Here is a 24861-nt window from a genome sequence, read left to right on the forward strand (position 1 = left end):
CCTGGCAGGCTACAGTCCATGGGATTCTCCAGGCAAGAAAACTGGAGTGGGTTGCCATTTCCTTCTCCAGGGGATTTTCCTGACCCAGGAATCGAACTCAGGTCTCCTGCATTGTAGGCAGATGCTTTACCAACTGAGCTACAAGGCTTACTTATTATTTTATTCAACAAATATTTGCTGGGAGGCTCCCAAGCTGTGCGTCATGCATTCTTCTACACACACACACACACACACACACACACACACAACAGAGGGGTATCCCTCTAATATAGGGTAAGAAGTGACTGATCATAATCAGCAAAACATCTAGTAAACTCACAGCTCTTGAAAATCAGACTGCTTGCCTACTAAGAATGGAACAGGAGGACACTTAATAAAAATGCCAGGATGCTGGTATATTGTCTACTATGCTGCAGTCTTCAGTAAGGCCCTTCAAAAAAGCAGCACACTTTGAGTGAAGTCTTAATAAAAGGAAAACCTTTTCAGTCTTTCACCGCAAATCCAAGGTGGCTGATAATCTTGCAATTTACAATGCTGAAAATCAAATATCCCTAAACCAAAATTCGTGTTTTTAACCACACAAAATGAAAGGTGGGGAAACCCTGGTGCTCCAGGCCCCTCCACAAGCATCTTATCAAGAGATATACTAACGACCTGGGAACAGGGACAAATTAGTTGTGCACTGTTACTTCAAGAAGTTGCTTAGAAAGGCCTAGAGATGGAGGCCAAGAAGAAGATTGAGACGCCTAGGATTTGCTTGATTTCAAATCTCATTACTGTTGACATATTGAACTGAGAAATTATTTGTGGGAGGCTGTGCTATGCATTGCAGGATGTTTATCAGCACCCTGGGCACTACCTCTCCACGTTAGCAACACCTGCCTACTCACCCCACAGCCCGCTACTGTGACAATAATAATAATGTCTGCAGACATCACTAAAGGTCCCTGGAGGGTAAAAAAAGAGAAAAAAGCCACCTGCTGGAGACCCACTCACTGGGTTAGGGTGACAACACTGCTTAAAGACATACCAGGCAACAGTTTGATTCAAAGACTAGGATTTGGGCTTTGGGAACTTGGGAGAAGTTGATCAAACACAAATAAATCAAAAACTTACTAAGTTCATAAGAAAGTTGTATTGCCAAAGAAACTCCCAACAAAGATTTGTTACTGCCCAACCCTCAAAATGTCTCCCTGGACTCCAACCTCTCCTCAACAGCAAAACGGCTCCTGAGGCCACACAGTCTCCAGTAAGGGCATTCTTCTCAACACCCATCTTGGCCATGACCAGGAGGAAACACAACAACGACCTTCCTGGGTGCAGGGGAGAAAAACGGACAGACATGATGGCTAACCAAGAATTTTTTTCCATTGCCAAGGAAAAGAGTTCGTGCCACCCCTGACCAATGAAATAGGTACACAGCACAAACTGGAAAATCTCCGTGGGTTACTTCCCCTTTTTCTCTTTTCCGATTCAGAGTTTTATTGCCCTTACGTTATTCTTCTTCTATCACTGAACGCTGGCTTTATTATAAGTTATATTTATGACTTAACCATAAGTTCCTTGACCCTAAGGCTGTCTTTTCAAACAGAATTGAGAGAAATCACCCAGTGATCCTAGACTTACGTAGTAATTAAACAAGTCTTTGAGTTGTCTTCCTCTGTTGGGGTTCAAGTGGTAAATGCATGGCAACTTTTAAGTGAAACACTGCATCACATTAGGGGAGGGCATGTTTTCAAGGGCTTCTATGTAAGGCAGGACACAGCAGCACGCTGCAAGGACTACGGGCTCAAGGATAAAAAAATGACCCGACTCATTCCATGAAATGCAACCCCAGGGCCTTTGCTGAAATCATGAGTAGAAGGGCTATCGAGGTTGGGCTTGCTAAACTGAAACAGTGTAAGCCAACAGGGGGCGCCACAAGGAGAAACTCGACCTGAAAGCACATCTAACAGGAGAGAGCACCGCCAAGCCTGCCGAGCTCATCGTCGGAGCCCCTCAGTCATCCAGACCCGAGGCGGGGACAACCCTCTTGGTCCCAGGGCCCTGAGATACTGTGAACGGGGCTGTGGTCTCATGCAATTGAAAGGTATTAGAAAACCTACTATCAGTTACCAGTTATCAGACAAAAGCAGTGCTAACTTTCAGACCAAAAAATAAAAATAAAAACAAAGCCTTGAGCAATAAGAATTAAATTCACTCCAGTTCAGTTCAGTTCCTCAGTCATGTCCGATTCTCTGCAACCCCATGGACCGCAGCACACCATCACCCTGTCCATCACCAACTCCCGGGGTTTACTCAAACTCATGTCCATCGAGTCGGTAATGCCATCCAACCATCTCATCCTCTGTCATCCCCTTCTCCTCCCACCTTCAACCTTTCCCAGAATCGGGGTCTTTACAAATGAGTCAGTTCTCATCAGGGGGCCAAAGTATTGGAGCTTCAGCTTCAACATCAGTCCTTCCAATGAATATTCAGGACTGATTTCCCTTAGGACGGACTGGTTGGATCTCCTTGCTGTCCAAGAGCTAAAATTATTTGCCTAAATTCATACAGTTAATCACTGGTAGCACAGATGCTACCCTAGGTGGGTCTAGCTCTAATGCTCTCTGCACAACATCTACTCTTCCTCAAGAAAACAGTGTGAAACTTCTCTGTGCTTTAAAATCCCCTGTAGCCAAAAAGAAAGACCTTACCTGAAGTGAATATAGCATTTGTTAAACAACCAGAAAAGGAAGAATCCCACAACTTCCTGCTTTCTGTCCCATTCCTGCAACAACTTGCCTCCTGAATAACAGAACATTTCTGCATTATTTTTATAATCTAAGCTACTGTAAGGACATGTAATAGCAAGTGTCTCTAAGCAAAGCCACTTCAATCTTAGGGTAAATCAGATCCAAAATAATAATAGAACATCAGAACCTTAGAAAAAAGGCCATCACCACAGACTAGCAACTATTCTGTTATATTCAATTGTAGAACTCAGAAAAGGACACCCAAATCACCTTATAAATGAGAACACTATTGTTTAGTTAGTATTTTAAGATATTTGTCAGAATGACATTAACTTGTAAAATGGAGCAGCTACTTAGTCAAATCTCTTTCAATATTATTGTTGAGTGTGAGAGAGAAGGGAAACGGGATAGAATGTATGAATATAAGACTCCTGACATTTTCAAAAAATCTAAAAACTATGAAAATTTCTGACAGAGCTGGAACATTAAATAATGACGTTACACAAGTCAACTTTTGTTTCCCTAGAAACATCTAGATTCATTGGATTCACTATTCCATTTTTAAACATATTGAAAAATGTTATTCTCTTGCTATGATCTACCACTTTCTTATGCCTCTATTTTTCCTTCACTTCTAGCAGTTGTGTTCCTTTTCAATAATTTTTTTTTACAAAGAAGCAACATTTTATCACTTGACAGAGTTTATTATACAGGATAACTTCAAACTGAGAACACAGTCAAGGAGACATTGGACACTGGCAGCTGGGTGGGGTCATGCATATCTCAGGATCTCACTTCCAATAAGAGGAAATTATTTCAGTAACACTTCAGATATTTCAACATGAACTTTGAGTCACTCCCAGGTAGATGAAATTGCTGTTAAATCTAGGACTGCTAATGGTTCGCTATATTTTTACTTTCATCATTTATATGAAAGACCTAAATTCAAATCCCAGGTATCACTTTATTGCAAAATCTCCTTGGATATGACCTAATATTGGTTCCAGATCACAAAATGAAAATACAAGCTATCCAATCTACAAGGTTGTGATGAAAATCAAAACAAATGCATAGAAAATTCTAACATTTTCAGCAGTACCAAAGAAATGTCAATGCCCCTCCCTCCTAACAATATCTGAATCCAACCAATGTACTCAAAAACTTTTACAGACAGAAACTGCTTCTTACTTGGAGGTTAAAATGTTGTGGAGGGGATAAAGGGTTATGCATAAAAATAATTATAATACAATATATATGTGCATGCGTGCATACTTAGTTGCTTCAGTCGGGTCCAACTCTTCATAACCCTATGGACTGTAGCCCACCAGGCAGGCTCCCAGGTCCATGGACAAGGCAAGAATACTCCAGGCAAGAATAATAGAGTGGGCTGCCATTTCCTCCTCCAGGGGATCTTCCTGACCCAGAGATCAAACTCCTGTCTCCTGCATCTCCTGCATTGCAAGGCAGATTCTTTACCCACTGAGCTACCTAGGAAGCCCATATACATATAGATATACACATACATACATGTATATAACTATTGGTAAGAGAAAGAAATCAGTCTCCTGCTTTGTAAAAAGCTCTACTATATATAGGTCTAGAGGAAAGTTCTTACACTTTGTCCAACATAATCATTTATAAATAATCGGGATAATGATTTATCAAGTTATTTGTCATTAAAAATTATCTGAGACAACTGCATTGTTCAGTTCCGTTTAATTACTCTCCTACTGCCAACTTATTCAATACATAGAAAGTAAAGAGGCTTGAGAAAGTGATGGTACTTAGTCAGAATATATAAATTTGGAACAAATTCAGAATGGATAAAAAAATACAACAGTGACTGGATCAGAATCATTAGAAATTCCACCAGACACCATAAACTCTACACTAAAACAAACAAAAAGGTAATGCTTAAAATGTTTCTTTTGCTCCTACCACAGCAAAATTTTAAACCCTCAAAGAAAGTTAAAATGATGGTTAATCTGTATAAGAATGTACATAGGAAGCACGTGATTCTGAAGGAAATATAATTCAAGAGAAAGTCAGAATACTGTATAAACATTCTCATGAAGTAATAGTGTGGCTGCTAGGGTGGCTACTGACGCATCTGTTGCCAAAACTGAATAATGGTAGAAGAGTCAAATGCATTTTTGTTTGCAGAATGTGAAATTAACAAAAAGCCCCAATGCCTGATGGGAGAAGCTTGGGAAACCCTCCCAAGCTGAAGACATTCAGAGAACAGAAGGGACACAAACCCCTGAATGTCCGACTGCTGTCAAATAATACCAAGAAAGAGCAGCAAGCAGCAAGCACTACAGTGACAGAGGACCAGCTCTTCACCTTTGTGACAGTGTAGCAAGCTTTGCTATTAAGCCAGAAACACTCTTCTGGTCTACACACCCACAGACAAAAAAGCCAGGAAGAAGAAACTTTGCATGTACACTAATAACGTAATGTAAAGTCATCCAGTCTTCATTTTAGAGGCAAAAAAAAAAAACTGTTTAACAACTTTGAGGATTGGAGTTCTGTTTACAGAATTATTAACGGTCTGAAGGGATCACCTGAATTTTTCAATTAAATCTGACTTCATTTTATGAAGGTAATTATAGCCTAGGTCCACAAAGATTTCAAGAAATACCACTTGCTAATGCTAAGGGTCTAATGAATATAATTTTTCTAAATATTTACTTCAACTTATATATTATACATACTACTTCTATGTAGGATGAACTATTTCAGAGCAATTTCATTCACAGAAATGTAATTTTAAAGAAACTTTTTCTGATTAAGCGAATGTAAAGAACATCATTTATACTAAACACCTAGAATATAAATATTCTACGATTAAGAGTTTCCCCTTTTCCTAAAACCATTTGTTCCACTATGGAAATACTTTTTCTGTAAGCAAAATAACTTATATTGGAAAACTAACTTCAGTTTTTCTATAGTAATGTTATTTACTATAAAGACCATGGTGCTATTAGTCAAATATTTTTAAATGTTCATCATCGGTTACCCTTAAAAATGTAAGGCTCTTCATTATCAATTACATAAAATTAGTAATCTCTTCTTCTATAGCATTACAAGACTGATATGAAAACGTGAAGAGCATTCACTCCAGGAAAAGGCAGAAATAACCTGGGCCTCAATGACAGTGCTATAAGGTGTTTCCCAAGTATTTGGTACTAGGAGTAGCCATTTAACCTTCTTTAATGACCCACTTTCCTCAATAAGAGCAGATCCAAGTTTATCCCTATGGTACTGTCATCTTCAATCACTTGCATTCTGATATGCTTCCTAGAGTGGGAGATGATAAGATGGAATTAGAGGGCGTACTAGCAAACTACATGTTAGAATACGTCACACAGGTGCATATCTTGTACTGTGGTGGGGGAAAACATTGAGAATCACTGACTTAAATCACAAAATCTTTGTTTTCCTGCTGATGAGACAGTAAGGACTACTTAGTTCAAATCTTATCTCTCTACTCAAGACAGAGTTTGTCACAACACCCAAAAACTACAGGATGGTCTGTGTATTTAATTATAACTGCATCCTTTAAGAATCAAAATCCCATACTCTGAACACACATTTTGAACCAGGGATACCTGTAAAATATTGCTCCCTAAAAAATAATCCTATGGGAGACTGGAGGAGACATTTCTGTAAGAGATAGAAAACACTCAGTTAAGAGTTGTGTGTAGTACTACATTTGAAAACAAAGTTTTAAACAGATTAAGTAAATGTAGTTTAAAGTGGTGGGGAGCATTAGTTAAGAGATTTAAGAAGGTAACATTTAGTTTTTCTGTACCACTTTTAGGCAAATATTTGTGGTTGAAAGGAATGTAGGGAAACCATCCAACAACAGATGATAATCTAATGTGAAAGAAAAATAATTCAGGAATTCAGATGAACTGGACATATTTTGAGGACCTTAAAATCATCTAAAGTCAATTTCTGATTATCACTACTGAGATACAATAAGCCAAGAACTATTAGAAAAAAAAAAAAAAAAACACACACACAGCTAATCTGAGATACTTCTATTATTTGGTTGGTACAAATGTAAATATCTTTCAATTTCAGTCAATTCAATGCACATTAATTTCCAAAGTCTAAAATTTATGGACTTTTAGGATGGTAGAATAAACACAATACTAGAAAAGATAAAATAAAAACTACCATGAAAGGAACTGAATGTAAACGCTGAGTGCTCCCTAAATTTAGGCATTTTACCTCGATTGTCTCATTTCTTCTTCATAACAACTTTATGAGGCAATTTTATTAATATCATCCCCATTTTACAGATGAAGAAACTATGATTTACAACAAGGACTTATTGTATAGCACATGGAACTCTGTTCAACTGTTATGCAGCAGCCTGGATAGAAGGGGAGTTTAGGGGAGAATGGATACATGTATATACATGGCTGAGTTCCTTCCCGTTCACTTGAAACTATTACAACATTGTTGATCTGCTATATCCCCACACAGAATTAAAAAGTTTTAAAAAATAAAAAAAAAAGAAACTATGGTTTAAAGAGATTTTTTAAAACTTGCTCAAGATCCCACAAAAGAAAATCCTAATTTCTGACTGAAATGCAGATTATCTGGCTCCAAAATAAAGAGTTTTCTTTTCACTATACCCTGCAATCTCACAAGAAACATATACATTGAAATTTACAGTCTTTTAGTCAAAACCTTCTGGAGGAGGAGGCAATATTAAGCTTACAGTGAGCAGTGGTAACTTATAAGACTAAAAATTAGTCACAGTTTGATAAGTATAAATGAATATTTAGGAAATAATTCCAAGTTATGCATGACATTAAATTTTTAAAAGCTGAACATGAAGTATCTCTCCAAAATAGAAAAATCCAGAAATTTCTGTAAGGAAGTAAGTAAATGTCATTTTACTTAGACATTCTGAATTCCAAAGAAAAAACTTGAAAGGCTTCATATTTTGTCAGTTACACAGCAGTTTCATATGGTTAACTAGAACTATATTTATACTTAAGAAAAAAGAAACAGTGGGTAATTGCTTGGGTCTGATTCTTTTGTTCTGACTCTAATCTGTTCTCTATTGATTCTTTCCCATTTTTCCTCCAGATCTTGGAGCCCTCTTCTAACTTAGGCTAACTGAGTCTCAAGTTTAGGAACTCCTCCAAGTGCAGATGTAAGTGCCGACACACTGCAATGAAGACCATAAAACTGCAAAGACTGGTAGAGTGTTACAGAAGAAACAAGAGTTTCAGTTATTTTCCAAAACATTAACTATCATGGAATTACTTTTCTTCTGTAGTTTCCTGAATTGATTTTAAAAGCATTTAACTTTCGTAATAAAAAAATAGTTGAAGGAGATGGAGGGGAAAACTTGGAGCTTTGATTAAAAAACATCTCAATATTTTATTCTTTCCAAAGTTCCAGAACTATGACCTGCTTGTTCCCTTTTATTTCCCAATGGCATGGCGTGAAAAACTGACCATACATAAGCATGCCAAAGTCAAATGAGATATGGAAAAATAATAATGAGGCAATCCAAAGATCTATACATTCTGAGGCACAGCTCAATTTCAATATTTAAGAACGAAATATTGTAAGTATGAAAAACAGATTTGGGGCATAATAAAATTGAAATACTTTAGCCATGTGATGTGAACAGCCGAGTCACTGCAAAAGACTCTGATGCTGGGAAAGACTGGAGGCAAAAGGAGAAGAAGGTGGCAGAGGATGAGATGGCTGGTTAGCATCACCAATTCAATGATCACGAACTTCGGCAAACTCCAGGAGACAGTCAGGGACAGGGAAGCCTGGTGTGCTGCAGTCCATGGGGTCGCAAAGAGGGGTCAGGCGGGACTTAGCAATTTAACATCAAAAAAAACCCTGAAAAGCAGGATTCACATACTTAAAGAAGGACAGGAATTTCCTAAGTATAGGAAAATTATAAATATATGTATATGTGAATTTATACCCATTTCTTATTTATCATAAATTGAAGTTTTGTATTAAAATATTCCTTTAGCAACACCATGAAATAACACGCAAGATAGCTTTGAGTCTACCAAGATTAACTTCAATCTCTCTAAATTACTTCCTTTTCCATGGAAAAGTTATATTAAAAAAGTTCATGTTTGTAAGCTTTCTTTTTCCACTACAAAAATATTCTTATTCCAAAACAACATACATAAGGTTGATTCATTTTTTAAGTATGTTGCCAAAACAGTGCATAATTTATAGTCCCTTCGACTCACCTGCAAAACATGCGCATTTAAAAATCAAATACAAAAGTATAATCTATTAACACAAGTCCAATTTCAAAACTTTTATTTGTATAACAAGTTCATTAGATTTCCTTTTTTTCCTGATTACCAAAACACAATTAACTTAAGGCCTTGATTTACAAAGATGATGACTGCTTTATAATAGTCTCAGGGAATTCAATTACTATGGTTTTGGTAAACACTATTTCCATCTACAAACGGAAATAAGCACTTTACAATATTTTGGTATAATACATATTTATTCTGGTTTTCAAACTTGATCATTTCAGTTCTTCTGTTCCTTAGTATATACCATGTAACAGCTGTTCCTATTATTGTTGTGTAGGTGGTGAGTATTCACCAGCAACTGAACTTGCCTGCATTGTTTGAAATTTTTGAATGTGAAATACTGGAGGGGGAAAAAGGCAAATGTGAAATGTTCACAGACCAGAGTTATTGCTACATTAATAGCTGAAGATGAAATGAAAAGGACAGGTCTACCAAAACCCTGACATTTCTTCAACTACTAACATCAAACTTTGAAATAGTGCAGAAGTTGCATTAACCCGACCCTAAATAATTTCACATGGTATATATTTAATGAAGAGAAACAGATCTTCTACAAAGGTCCTTCATGGAAGAAACTGGAAAAAGGTTTCCAAGTATGCCTATGTACTCCCTTTTAAAACACTTCTCTTGGCTCAAGAGAACGAGCAGAAAAGACTTCCCAGATTACAAAACACACATAGTCTTGCTTTCCATTGACGGACAAAACGCCTAGCTCTTCACATACATGTTTTCCTAAAGCCCATATAGGTAGATACACCTGGATTACAACACCGCTCAGTACAAGAATTACACTTTGGAAAAATTAAAGTCCCCATTCCATAAGTTGAAACATACTTTCTAGTCTTTAATCATTGAAGTAGTTTTGGTCTACTCTTAGTTATTTTTCTATTAGACTTTTACATCGCTGACTCCATTGACAATTTCTCAATCTGGAGAAAGAGAGAAAAATAGCACTAAACGTTTAGAGTAATGTATGTCAAACTGATAGGGGGAGACTGGTACAAATATATATACAGTGTCTTCCGAATGTAAAAGATTAAGGTTTTTTAACCCTAAATCAAACGAAAATGAAAGTGCCAGCCTTATGAAATTAATTCATGGTGGGTTACACTGCACTGCCTATCAAAATCATAAATGCACAAAAGTACAAAGCGACGACTTCACAGTTAATTTGTGCAAAACGTATCACCCTACCAACACCAACCCAGGTAGCGTGATTCGGAAGGTGGATCCTGAATGTGGGAGACGAAGCACAGAGCTGGCCACGAGGCGCCTCAGGACACCTCCCCAGCCCTAAACGGCAAGGAGGGAGCAGACCCGGCGGAGCCAGCTTCACACCTCGTCCGCCGCCCGAGGGTCAATGCGGGCCGAGGCGGGAGGGGCGTGGACGCCGGGGGTCAGGGGTGACAGGGGCGAGCTGCGGGCGGGCGGAGCGGCTCTGAGAGGCCGCGGCGCCAGGACCGGCCGAGGGTTCCGCGGAGACCAGGGCGTGCGGGCGCGACGGGCGGAGCCCGCGCTGCCCCGGCACCGCCCCGCACCCCGCAGCCCCCGCACCCGGCGAGCGGGCGGGGCCGCCGGGCCGCCTCAGCCCTGTGGCGCCGGCACGCGCCCCCTCAGCGTCCAGTCGCGGGCGGTGAGGAGCGCGGGCCTCGCCCAGTCAGGCGGGCGGCCGACCGGAGCCCCGAACAGGGGCGCGCCGCCGCGGGCGCGGGACGCCGCGGCGACCCCGCCGCAGGGAGCAGGAGGAGGCGGCGGCGGCTGAGGGCGGGGACGGAGCCCCGGGCGCCCCTCGGCGGGCGCGGAGCGTGACCCCGGCTCTCGGCCGGCCTCCCCCGTTCCCCCCCGGCAACCTCCCCGCGTTGCCCTGGGCAACAGCGCCCGCCGCGGGCGGCGCGGAACTCACCTACCTAGAACCTGACAAGCGGGAGCCCCTCGGACGCGGGAGCCCGTCACCACCCCGCGTCACGGGGGCCGCCCCAGCCAATGGGCGCCGCCATCACGGGCCCTCGCGGCCAATCCGGAGGCGCTCCGGTCTCCGGGCGCCCGCGAGCTGCCGGCCAATGGGCGCCGGCCGGAGGCGGGCGCTGCTGCCCGACCCCGGCCCTCCCCCACCAGCTCCCGGGGGGCGGGGCGCGGCCCGGGATCCAGGCCCGCCGGGCGGGCGGTGGCCGGCGGCCGGCGTCGTCACAGGAAGCTTGGGGAGGCTCGCCCGCCCGCGGCCGTGCCGGGGGCGATAAGCCGGGGCCGCCTGGAAGGGCCTGCCCCACGGCTCGGCGGCCGGGAGGGATTTCGGGGCTTGGGGGAGGGGGCGTGACTAAAACGATAACGGCGCCCGCGGGCGACGCCGGGGGCTGAAGGCCAATTTGGGGCGCGGACCCTCCACCCGGAGTGCGCGCGCGTCGCTCCTTCTCTTCGTGTATCTTACATGCAGCTGTTGTAGCCTTCATTCTCTTCAACTAGCTTTCGGCTGGAATTGCCATAAAGACGGGAGCTCCTTCTCATTCCTGTAATTCCCAGTACCTGAGACCCTCTTTTTAAAAAGGCAAGACACAAGGTGCTATAGTTGTGATCAGTTCGTTCAGTCAGTTCAGCTCCATTCAGTCGCTCAGTCGGCTCCAACTCTTTGAGACCCCATGGACTGCAGCACGCCAGGCCGCCCTGTCCATCTCCAACTCCTGGAGTTTACTCAAGCTCACGTCCATCTAGTGGGTGATGCCATTCAACCATCTCACCCTCTGTCGTCCCCTTCTCCTCCTGCCCTCAATCTTTCCCAGCATCAGGGTCTTTTCAAATGAGTCAGCTCTTCGCACGAGGTGGCTGAAGTAGTGGAGTTTCAGCTTCAGCAGCAGTCCTTCCAATGAACACTCGGGAATCATTTCCTTTAGGATGAACAGGTTGGATCTCCTTGCAGTCCAAGGAACTCGCAAGAGTCTTCTCCAACACCACAGTTCAAAAGCATCAATTCCTCGGTGCTCAGCTTTCTTGATAGTCCAACTCTCACATCCATACATGACTACTGGAAAAACCATAGCCTTGACTAGATGGACCTTTGTTGGCAAAGTAGTGTCTCTGCTTTTTAATATGCTGTCTAGGTTGGCCATAGCTGTTCTTCCAAGGAGCAAGCATCTTTTAATTTCATGGCTGCAGGCACCATCTGCAGTGATTTTGGAGCCCTAAAAAATGAAGTCTGACACTGTTTCCACTGTTTCCCCATCTATTTGCTACGCAGTGACAGGACCAGATGCCATGGTCTTAGTTTTCTGAATGTAGAGCTTTAAGCCAACTTTTTCACTCTCCTCTCTCACTTTCATCAAGAAGCTGTTTAGTTCTTCTTCACTTTCTGCCATTAAGTGTGGTGTCATCTGCATATCTGAGGTTATTGATATTTCTCCTATCTTGATTCCAATTTGTGCTTCATCCAGCCCAGAATTTCACATGATATACTCCTCATATAAGTTAAATAAGGGTGACAATATACAGCCTTGAGGTACTCCTTTCCCGATTTGGAACCAGTCTGTTGTTCCATGTCCAGTTCTAACTGCTGCTTCTTGACCTGCATACAGGTTTCTCAGGAGACAGGTCAGGTGGTCTGGTATTCCCATCTCTTGAAGAATTTTCCACAGTTTGTTGTGATCTGCACATTCAAAGACTTTAGCATCACCGATAAAGCAGAAGGAGATGTTTTTCTGGAACTCTCTTGCTTTCTGTATAATCCAGTGGATGTTGGCAATTTCATCTCTGGTTCCTCTGCCTTTTCTAAAACCAGCTTGAACATCTGAAATTGCACCATTCATGTACTGTTGAGGCCCGGCCTGGAGAATTTTGAGCATTACTTTACTAGTGTGTGAGATGAGTGCGATTGTGTGGTAGTTTGAGCAGTCTTTGGCATTGCCTTTCCTTGGGATTGGAATGAAAACTGAGTTTTCCAGTCCTGTGGCCACTGCTGAGTTTTCCAAATTTGCTGGCATATTGAGTGCAGCACTTTCACAGCATCATCTTTTAGGATTTGAAATAGCTCAACTGGAATTCCATCACCTCCACTAGCTTTGTTCGTAGGGATACTTCGTAAAGCCCACTTGACTTAGCATTCCAGGATGTCTGGCATGAGTGATCACACCATCGTGATTATCTGAGTCGTAAAGACCTTTTTTGTATAGTTGTGTGTATTCTTGTCACCTCGTCTTAATCTCTTCTGCTTCTGTTAGGTTCATACCATTTCTGGCCTTTATTGAGCCCATCTTTGCATGGAATGTTCCCTTGGTACTTCTAATTTTCTTGAAGAGATCTCTAGTCTTCCCCATTGTTTTTTCCCCCTCTATTTCTTTGCATTGATCACTGAGGAAGGCTTTCTTATCTCTCCTTGCTATTCTTTGGAACTCTTCATTCAGATGGGTATATCTTTCCTTTTCTCCTTTGCCTTTTGCTTCTCTTCTTTTTATAGCTATTTGTAAGCTATAAATTAGCTTTTTGCCTTTTTGCATTTCTTTTTCTTGGGGATGGTCTTGATCCCTGTCTCCTGTAGAAAGTCATGAACCTCCATCCATAGTTCATCAGACAGTCTATCTATCAGATCTAGTCCTTTAAGTCTATTTCTCACTTCCACTATATAATCATAAGGGATTTGATTTAGGTAATACCTGAATGGTCTCGTGGTTTTCCCTACTTTTTTCAATTTAAGTCTGAATTTGGCAATAAGGAGTTCATGATCTGAGCCACAGTCAGCTCCCCATCTTGTTTTTGCTGATTGTATAGAGCTTCTCCATCTTTGGCTGCAAAGAATATAATCAATCTGGTTTCGGTATTGATCATCTGGTGATGTCCCTGTATACAGTCTTCTATTGTATTGTTGGAAGAGGGTGTTTGCTATTCTCTTGACAAAACTCTATTAACCTTTGCCCTACTTCATTCTGTACTCCAAGGCCAAATTTGCCTGTTACTCCAGGTATTTCTTGACTTCCTACTTTTGCATTCTAATGAAAAGGACATCTTTTTTGGGTGTTAGATCTAGAAGGTCTTCATAGAACCGTTCACCTTCAGCTTCTTCAGCATACTGGTCAGGGCATAGACTTGGATTACTGTGCTATTGAATGTGATGGATGCTGTTAAAAAGCGTACATCAGTTCTGTGAGTAGTTCCATGTTGTCAGTTCTCACCTCTTCCGGAGTCTGGAATGAGGGAAGAACTGAAGCTGGTTTGCTCCGCCTCTGAGGCGCCCTCCTCCGAAAGAACTTAGTGGAAAATGAGTAATTAGAGCTGAACAAAGACACCTGGGTGATCTGTAACTGTGTGACAGGTGTTATTAGTCACTGTTCCGAGGTGTGTTTCTATAATTGACTCTTTAAGGCATTGTATAGTACACTGCATTGGCTGAACCACATTATTTTTCTGGAGCAAATTTTAAGGTCAACCCAAACTCCACCTCCCCCTCCAAAATTTGTGTATTACATGGGAACCAGAGAACAGTGAATAATTAATTCATAGTTGATCACTTCTAAATAGTTCCTTATTTTACTGTAATGAACAGTCCTATACATAGAAAAACAAATTTTAGACTTTACATGTGTACTCTGTTAAGAAACCAAAATGTGCTGTGAAGACCAAAAAATTGTTTTCTATTGTCTTTTGGGGGTTTTGTTTATTTGTATTTTTTTAAGGCTAAAAGAGCTTTTATTTTATTCTTAAATTATTCTATATTTGAGAAAGGTTAAGCAAAATTACGAAGGTTAGACATAACCAATTAGAATCAAAATGTAAAGACAGAAACTTTTTAAAAGTTGCTTAATTCACCCTACTGAAGCTAGAAGGTATTTCCCTTTCTTAGAGTATTTGCCTTAAAAAAATTGGTAATTGTTGTATGCTTTTTCGTCACTTTGAAATGTATACAAATTATTTTGAAGACTGGATAGGTCTTAGTCATTTTGTTTTGTTAGCTTTATATCCCAGAAATGTCTTTCTTAAGGACCTGGGAACTCTCTCTTTGAAATGCAAATATCAAGAAAAGTAGTACCCATGAATGGGTAAAGATGTTGTGGTATACATACATATACAGGATAGAATATTATTCAGCCTTAAAAAACTGAAATCTTGCCATTTCAACAACATGGATAGACCTTGAGGGCATTATGCTTAGTGAAATAAGTCAGACAGAGAAGTACAAATGCCATGTAATCGCCCTTATACACGGAGTTAAAAAGTAAAATAACTCATAGATCACAGATACAGAAAACAGAATGGGTGGTTGGCAGAGGCAAAGGGTGAGAGGTGGGTGAAATGTGTGAAAGTGGTCAAAAGGTACAAACTTCCAAATATAAAATGAATAATGGGGATGTGATAGACATCTGATGACTGCAGTTAATAATACTGTGCTGTATATTTGAAAGTTGCTAAAAAAGTAGATCTTAAAAAGTTCTCTTCATAAGAAAAAAAATGTGTAACTAATACATAATGGAAGTTAACTACATTTATTGTGGTGATCACTTAAAAATATATACAAATAAGGAAATATATATATATAAATAAGGAATTATATTGTACATCTCAAGCTAGTGTAATAGTATATGTCAGTTATACCTCAATTGAACAGATGGGAGAGAGAGAGCTAAGTCCCCTCTCTCCCAGTTTCTGTGGGATGGTAGGAGCCAAAATTCTTGGGCAAATTTTCCCAAATTGCAAAACTACCTTCTGTCATAAAAATGAAACATTTGTTTTTCCTGTGGATAATACTTATTAGCTAACACTGATGGTCATCCCAATTATGAAATAAAGGTAAGATGAATTATATGTGCCTTGTTATCAAGGCCTATTACTTGATGACTAGTTATTGTTTACCTTGAAAACATAAGTCATAGGTTGTGTCTGCTGGGCTATGTAAAAGGACGACTGCTGTCTCTTTGTGGATTGCCTGCATTGCCCATCAGATTCTGGTCTAATGCTTACTCAATAAGAAAAGTGTTTTATTTCTCCACTACCTTTGTGGAGAGAATTTCTGGGTCAGGTGAACATTTTGTTTTTAATTATACTCTCCCCAAAATACCTATGCCCAAAATATTGAGACTATAAGTTAAAGAAAGTAATTAGTTTCTAGTTTTTTATCTGTTCTTGAAAATGATGTCACATTGGGTAATAACATCACCAAAACTAAAAACACATTTTAATACAGTCAGAAATAATAAAATTAATGTTTGGTGTGTATTTTGTAATGACTGTTCACTGCACAAACTAAAGATAGGTGAATAAGCCTCTTAAAATAGAAATTTTTCTGTGAATATTAAATTCTGTGGTATGTGTCAAATCAATATGAAAGAAATAGATGAATGTTTATGCATGAAATGGTTAGACAAAGGCAAAATACAACTTTGGGAATTGCTTCACCAAGGCACATCTTCTCCAAGAAACTTAGAATGCCTCTATCCATATACAGAGAAAAATCTAAACCTGGAAAGATGTGTTTGTTGAATTTGTGACATCTGCTGGATCATCGAAAAAGCAAGAGAGTTCCAGAAAAACATCTATTTCTGCTTTATTGACTATGCCAAAGCCTTTGACTGTGTGGATCACAATAAACTGTGGAAAATTCTTAAAGAGAAGAGAATACCAGACCATTTGACCTGCCTCTTGAGAAACCTGTATGCAGGTCAGGAAGCAACAGTTAGAACTGGACCTGGAACAACAGACTGGTTCCAAATCGGGAAAGGAGTACATCAAGGCTGTATATTGTCACCCTGCTTATTTAACTTATATGCAGAGTACATCATGAGAAATGCTGGGCTGGAAGAAGCACAAGCAGAAATCAAGATTGCCGGGAGAAATATCAATAACCTCGATATGTAGACGACACCACCCTTACAGCAGAAAGTGAAGAGGAACTAAAAAGCCTCTTGATGAAAGTGAAGGAGGAAAGTGAAAAAGCTGGCTTAAAGCTCAACATTCAGAAAACTAAGATCATGGCATCTGGTCCCATCACTTCATGGCAAATAGGTGGGGAAACAGTGGAAACAGTGTCAGACTTTATTTTGGGGGGCTCCAAAATCACTGCAGATGGTGACTGCAGCCATGAAATTAAAAGACGTTTACTCCTCGGAAGGAAAGTTATGACCAACCTAGATAGCATATTAAAAAGCAGAGACATTACTTTGCCAACAAAGTCCCTCTAGTCAAGGCTATGGTTTTTCCAGTGGTCATGTATGGATGTGAGAGTTGGATGGTGAAGAAAGCTGAGCACTGAAGAATTGATGCTTTTGAACTGTGGTGTTGGAGCAGACTCTTGAGAGTCCTTTGGACTGCAAGGAGATCCAACCAGTCCATCCTAAAGGAGATCAGTTCCGGGTGTTCATTGGAAGGATTGATGTTGAAGCTGAAACTCGAATGCTTTGGCCACCTGATGCGAAGAGTTGACTCATTGGAAAAGACCCTGATGCTCGGAAGGATTGGCGGTAGGAGGAGAAGGGGACGACAAAGGGTGAGATGGTTGGATGGCATCACCGACTCGATGGACATGGGTTTGGGTGGACTCCAGGAGTTGGTGATGGACAGGGAGGCCTGGCATGCTGCGATTCATGGGGTTGCAAAGAGTCGGACACGACTGAGCGACTGAACTGAACTGATTTGCAGAAAGTAGCTTGAAGTAAAAGTCTGGTGTGAAAAATAGAACTGTTTGCTATATACTGTGTCTTTGTGTGTGTGTGCATGTTTTAAGGAACTCAGATCTCTGAAAAGATTAAGAATCTTCCTAGTTCTTCAACAATTCTCTCAGTTCTCACCTGTTCACTCCAACTTAAAATCTGCCTGCCATATGCCAAGCACTGTGCTAAGAAATGCAATTTTGAATGAAATACTTGAAATAAATGAATGTGGCAAAAATCTATGCTGCATTTTTGAAACTCAAAAAAACAATTATAGGAAATCCATTTAAAATGTTCCTTCTGTTATAATTATCACTGTGCATTTCAACACATTTAGCAAACACTTTGTTTCACTTGATTGCTGTGCAAATTTCCTTACATCTTGTAAATGTAGGGAGATTACAGAAGAATAAAGGAAAATAATTTCCTGACTTGATGATCTATGGGATCCATAAAATACTAGACACGCACAAAGGGCCTGAAGGGATATGTATCTCAGTTGAAGTTGTTAGCATAAAACTTAAAAGATGCATCTTCTGTCATTAAAATTTAGATCTATGCCAGGTACTACAATGACTTTAGAAATGTCACAGTCTTTCCTAGCTATAGATAAGTTTTTGCTGTATAGTCCATTTTTCCAAGTACCAATTTTTTACTGTTCTAGTAACATTACTTACCTGAACAAATGAATAGAATAACATTGATGTTGAACCTTAGGTAGTAAAAAATGATTTAAAAATTTTTTCCTTACCCTATGTCACCACTTCCCCACTCCAATTTACCTGTGTAATCATTTCTCACAATAGTCTTTAAGAGAACTTTTGGCCATGTGTCATCTTAGTTCAGTGGCCTCCACATCTATCCTTCCCTCTCTTCCCTAAATGTATATCTTCTCTTTTCCTCCTGTCCACCAACTCCTTTGCTTTGTACTTTCTCTAATCCACAATTCATACCAAACAGCTTACACATACCACTCCTTAAATGAAGAGACCTGAGGCCTGCAAATATGGAAATCATACCTACCTTTATGCTATACATAATTCAGTTTCTGTTTTCAGTGCATACAAATTTCTTTGATTTTTAAATTGCTCTCTTGAACAACTACTATCACTAGAGGTCATGTCTGTGTGAAAATTTATTTTGATATTTTTTTATTTTTGTTTTTGCTTTCTAAATTTCAGTTTCTTTTAAAACGGCTATGTGGTTTGTTTTACAAATCTACCGCGAAAACCCCATGAACAGTATGAAAAGGCAAAAAGATATGACACCGGAAGATTAGCGCCCTAGGTCAGAAGGTGTCCAATATGCTACTGGGGAAGAGCAGAGGGCAATTACTAATAGCTCCAGAAAGAATGAACTGACTGGGCCAAAGCAAAAACAACACCCTGTTGTGGATGTGTCTGGTGGTGAAAGAAAAGTCCAAAGCTATAAAAACCTTGTATAGGAACCTGGAATGTTAGGTCTATGAACCAAGGTAAATTGGATGTGGAGAGGAGATGGATTCCAGGAGACGGAAAAATTGAACATTAACAACTTAAGGATCAGTAAAATAAAATGGATAGAAATGGGAGAATTTAATTCAAATAACCATTATATCTACTACTGTGGGCAAGAATCCCTTAGAAGAAATGGAGTAGCACTCATAGTCAACAAAAGAGTGCAAAATGCAGTAATTGGGTGCAACCTCAAAAATGACAGAAAGATCTCAGTTCATTTCCAAGGCAAACCATTTAACCTCAGAGTAATCCAAGTCTATACCCCAACCACTAAGCTGAAGAAGCTGAAGGTGACCGGTTCTGTGAAGACCTAAACACATTCTAGAACTAACACCAAAAAAAGATGTCCTCTTCCTTATAAAGGATTGGAATGTAAAAGTAGAAAGTCAAGAGATACCCAGAATAATGGGGAAATTTGACCTTGAAATACAAAATGAAGCAGGCCAAAGTTTAACAGTTCTGTCAAGAAAACAAGCTGAGTACAGCAAACACCCTTTTCAAACAACCAAAGAGATGCCAGACTCAACATAGAAATCACCGGATGGTTAATACGAAAATCAGATTGATTATCTTCTTTGTTTCATCTAGTCTGACTCTTTTGTTGATTATCAAGGCTATTCCATTTCTTCTAAGGGATTCTTGCCCACAGTAGCAGATATAATGGTCATCTGAATTAAATTCATCCATTCCAGTCCATTTTACTTCATTGATTCCTAAAATGTCAATGTTCACTCTTGCCATCTCCTGTTTGAACACCTCCAATTTACCTTGATTCATGGACCTAACATTCCAGGTTCCTACACAATATTGCTCTTTACTGCATCAGACTTTACTTTCACCACTTAGACACATCCCCAGCTGGGTGTTGTTTCCACTTTGGCTCAGCCTCTTCATTCCTGCTGGAGCTATTTCTTCACTCTTCTCCAGTAGCATATTGGGCACCTACCGACCTGGGGAGTTCATCTTTCATGTCATATCTTTTTGCCTTTTCATATTGTTCATGGGGTTCTCAAGGCAAGAATGCTGAATTGGTTTGCCATGCCCTCCTCCAGTGGATCATGTTTTGTCAGTGTGAGATGCCAGGTTGGAGGAAGTACCAGCTAGAATCAAGGTTGCCAGGAGAAATATCAGTAACCTCAGATATGCAGATGACACCACCTTTTTGGCAGAAAGTGAAGAAGAACTAAAGAGCCTCTTGATGAAAGTGAAAGAGAGTGAAAAAGTTGGCTTAAAGCTCAGCATTCAAAAAATGAAGATCATGGCATCCAGCCCCATCACTTCATAAAAATAGATGGGGAAACAATGGAAATAGTGACAGGCTTTATTTTGGGGGGCTCCAAATTCACTGCAGATGGTGACTGCAGCCATGAAATTAAAAGCTGCTTGCTCCTTGAAAGAAAAACTATGACCAACCTAGACAGCATATTAAAAAGCAGAGACATTACTTTGCTGACAAAAAGCTAGTCAAAGCTATGGTTTTTCCAGTAGTCATGTATGGATATGAGAGTTGGACTATAAAGTACCCTGAGCACTGAAGAACTGATGCTTTTGAACTCTGGTGTTGGAGAAGACTCTTGAGAGTCCCTTGCACTGCAAGGAGATCAAACAAGTGAATCCTAAAGGAGATCAGTCCTGAATATTCGTTGGAAGGACTGATGCTAAAGCTGAAGCTCCAATACTTTGGCCACCTGATATGAAGAACTGACTCACTGGAAAAGACCCTGATGCTGGGAAGGATTGAAGGCAGGAGGAGGGGATGACAGAGGATAAGGTGGTTGCATGTCATCACCGACTTGATGGACAGGAGTTTGAGCAAGCTCTGGGAGATGGTGAAGGACAAGAAAACCCGGCGTGCTGCGGTCCACGAGGTCACAAAGAGTCGGACACGGCTGAGTGACTGAACAGCAACAACAGCAGTGTTCTCTTCAGCCAAAGATGGGGACGCTCTACACAGTCAGCAAAAACGAGGCCTGGAGCTGAATGCGGCTGACATCATGATCTCCTTATTGCAAAATTCAGGCTTCAGTTGAAGAAACATGGGAAAACCAGTAGGCCATTCAGGTATGGCCTAAATCAAATCCCCTATATGTTGGAGGTAATGAATAAATTCAAGGGATTAGATCTGGTAGACAGAGCACCTGAAGAGCTATGGACAGAAGTTTGTAACATTGTACACGAGGCAGTGACCAAAATTATCCCAAACAGAAAGAAATGCAAGAAGACAAAGTGGTTGTCTGAGGAGGTTTTACAAAATAGCTGAGAAGAGACGTGAAAGGCAAGGGAGAAAGGGAAAGATATACTCAACAGAAAGCAGAGTTCCAGAGGACAGGAAAGAGAAAAAGAAGGCCTTCTTCAATGAACAGTGCGAAGAAATAGAGGAAAACAATAATAGAACGGAAAAAACTACAGAGCTCTTCAGAAAATATGAGGTATCAAGGGAACATTTCATGCAAGGATGAGCATGATAAAGGACAGAAACAGCAGGGACCTACCAGAAGCAGAAGAGGTGGCCAGAATACACAGAAGAACTGTACAAGAAAGGGCTTAATGACCCAGGTAATAACCATGGTGTGATCACTCACCTAGAGCCAAATGGTCTGCAGTATGAAGTCAAGCGGGCCTTAGGAAGCATTACTACAAACAAAGCTAGTGGAACTGACAGAATTCCAGTTGAGCTATTTAAAATCCAACAAGATGATGTTGTTAAAGTGCTGCACTCAACATGTCAGCAACGTCAGAAAACTCAGCAGTGGCAACAGGACTGGAAAAGGTCAGTTTTCATTCCAATCCCAAAGAAGGACAATACCAAAGAATGTTCTAACTGCCATGCAATTGTGCTCAGTTCATATACTAGGAGGGTAATGCTCAAAATCCTTCAAGCAGAGTTCAGCAGTATGTGAACCGAGAACTTCTAGATATACAAGCTGGGTTTCAAAGAGGCAGAGGAAGCAGAGATCAAATTGCCAATATTTGTTGGATCATGGAGAAAGTAAGGGAGTTTCAGAAAAACATCTACTTCTGCTTCATTGACTATGCTAAAGCCTTTGACTGTGTAGATCACAAGAAACTGTGGAAAATTCTAAAGGGTATGGGACTACCAGACTACCTGACCTGCCCCCTGAGAAACCTGTATGCAGGTCAAGAAGCAACAGCTAGAACCAGATGGACTGTTTCAACGGACTGGTTCCAAATCTGGAAAGGAGTATGTCAAGGCTGTCTATTGTCAGCCTGCTTATTTAACTTAAATGCACCATGTGAAATGCCAGGCTGGATGAATCACAAGCTGGAATCTAGATTGCCAGGAGAAATATCAATAACCTCAGATATGCCGGTGACACCATCCTAATGGCAGAAAGTGAAGAACTAAAGAGCCTCTTGATGAAGGTGAAAGAGGAGAGTGCAAAAACTGGCTTGAAAAAAACCAAAGATCCTGGTATCTGGTCCCATCTCTTCATGACAAATAAAAGGGGGAAAAGTGGAAGTAGTGAGATTTTTTTCCCCCTGGGCTCAAAAATCACTCTGGATGGTGACTGCAGCCATGAAATTAAAAGACAATTGCTCCTTGGAAGGAAAGCTATGACAAACCTAGACAGCATATTAAAAAGCAGAGACATCACTTTGCTGACAAAGATCCATCTAGTCAAAGCTCGGGTTTTCCAGCAGTCATGTATGCTGTGAGAACTGGACCATGAAGAAGGCTGAGCGCCGAAGAATTGATGCTTTTGAACTGTGGTGCTGGAGAAGACTCTTCCGAGTCCCTTGGACTGCCAGGAAATCAAACCAGTCAATCCCACAGGAAATCAATACTGGATATTCATTGGAAGGACTGATGCTGAAGCTGAAGCCCCAATACTTTGACCATCTGACCACTGGAAAAAACTCTGGTGCTGGGAAAGATTGAAGGCAAAAGGAGAAGCAGGCAGCAGAGAATGAGATGATCGGATAGCATCACCAACTCAATGGACATTAATTGGAGCAAATTCTGGGAGATAGTGATGAGTGGGAGGCCTGGCATGCTGCAGTCCATGGGATTGTAAAAGAGTCGAAAGTGACCGAGCTATTGAGCACTCATTCACTATTCCCAAACAGGTGCTTCCTAGGTGGCTCAGTGGTAAGGAATCTGCCTGCAAGCAGGAGACGGGTTAAATCTCTGGGTTGGGAAGATGCCCTAGAGGAGGGAATGGCAACCCAGTACAGTATTCTTGCCTGGGAAATCCCATGGACAGAGGAGCCTCCTCAGAGGGCTAGAGTCCATGGGATCGCAGGAGTCGAACATGACTTAGCAGCTAAACCACCACAACAACTACTCCCAAATAAACTTATTTTGCTGGTAATATAGCTGGCTGTTTTGTTTTTTAAGTCAACACTTTATAGGGAAACTGACTTGTCCATGGAAAAATACTTTTACAGATACTCTAGGGAGGGGAGAATCTTCCAACATTCAGATTCATTGCCTAATCACATCAAAAGTGAGGTCTGTCAATCCACAAGTTCCAGTAATGCAACTAACTTCTATCACTCTTAAATATGAGGAGACATTGGGAATTACCACACTTTTGAGGAAACCACAGTCATGAAAATCAGACACTAAAACAAAAAAAAATTACCAGAAGAGGTGAGGAAGATTCGAATAAAACCAAAGGTAAGAGCAGAAGAAAGTTTCAGAACTATGAGCATACCATTAAAGAAATAAATTCCCCAAACAAAAAGAGGATGCCTTTTTAAACAGAAATATTCAGAGGAAAGAAATGAACTTTTGGAAATTTAAAAATAAAAAGTCTTAATTTGGTAGTAAATGATAAAATGAAGTTGAGAAGTTTCAAAAGAAAAGAAAAAAGACATTTGAAAAATATGAGATAAAAGAAAATTCAGGATCCATCCAGGAAGTTTACAGGTAAACTATAGCAGTTCAAAAAGAGAAGGGGAGCAGGATGGAGGATGTGTGGAATTATCCAAAAAGGCATTTCCCCAGAACTACAAGAAGTATGTTTCCAAATTGAAATGGATCTAGTGAGTGCCTGAAAAATAAATGAAAAAGATTCACAGAAAAGCACTTAATCCTAAAATATCAGAACAGCAGAGATAGAGAGAATTCCCTAAATGCTTCAAATAGAATAACAAACAGATTGCAGACAAAAGATCAGACATGATAATAGAGGATGGGCTTTTCAACAATAAAACTGGAAGCTAGAAGAAAATAGAGCAATCTCTTCAGATTCCAAAGGGCTATTACTTACAACTTGCAATTTCCTATAAACTCAACTGTCAAGTCTAAGAACATAATACAGGCATCCTCAGATATGCAAGATCTCAGAAAGTCTTCTTCAAAAGGAACGTTTTATTAGGAAGACACTTGAAAATGTTTTCCACCAAAAAGAGGGACTGAAAAAGAGAGATGAAGACATCAATCAATACTGGAGAAAGAAAAGGAAAATTCCCAGAATGATGATGAAGGAAATTTCCAGGATAATAACTATATGAGAGATCTAAAAAGCAGCCAGTACAGACTGAGGCAAAAGAATGGAAGTCCTGAGAATGGATATCTCCAAAAAATGAAAACAATAACAGGATCAGTAGATAACTTGATGCATTTTACTACTAGAAGAGATGTATTAGCATTATGACACAATTGGGAGATGACTTAAAGAGTAGGCATATAAGATATGAAGCAAATGAAAAA

At 40.4% G+C, this 24861-nt stretch overlaps 1 protein-coding gene across 2 annotated transcripts in view; it reads right to left on the minus strand.

Moving 5' to 3' along the window:
* The window catches only part of FER (FER tyrosine kinase), a 447462-nt gene extending 436418 nt beyond the window's left edge, over window positions 1–11044 (minus strand). The window contains exon 1 of one of the 2 annotated variants that reach the window (XM_043464502.1): window positions 10972–11044. The gene's annotated coding sequence lies outside the window, so the exon portion shown is untranslated. Of the gene's footprint in view, window positions 1–10967 lie in introns of both variants that reach the window. The other variant, XM_043464503.1, reaches the window with a different exon arrangement.
* Window positions 11045–24861: the final 13817 nt, after the last annotated feature.

The sequence above is a fragment of the Cervus canadensis genome, chromosome 4 (assembly GCF_019320065.1).
Source record: "Cervus canadensis isolate Bull #8, Minnesota chromosome 4, ASM1932006v1, whole genome shotgun sequence".
NCBI lineage: Eukaryota > Metazoa > Chordata > Mammalia > Artiodactyla > Cervidae > Cervus > Cervus canadensis.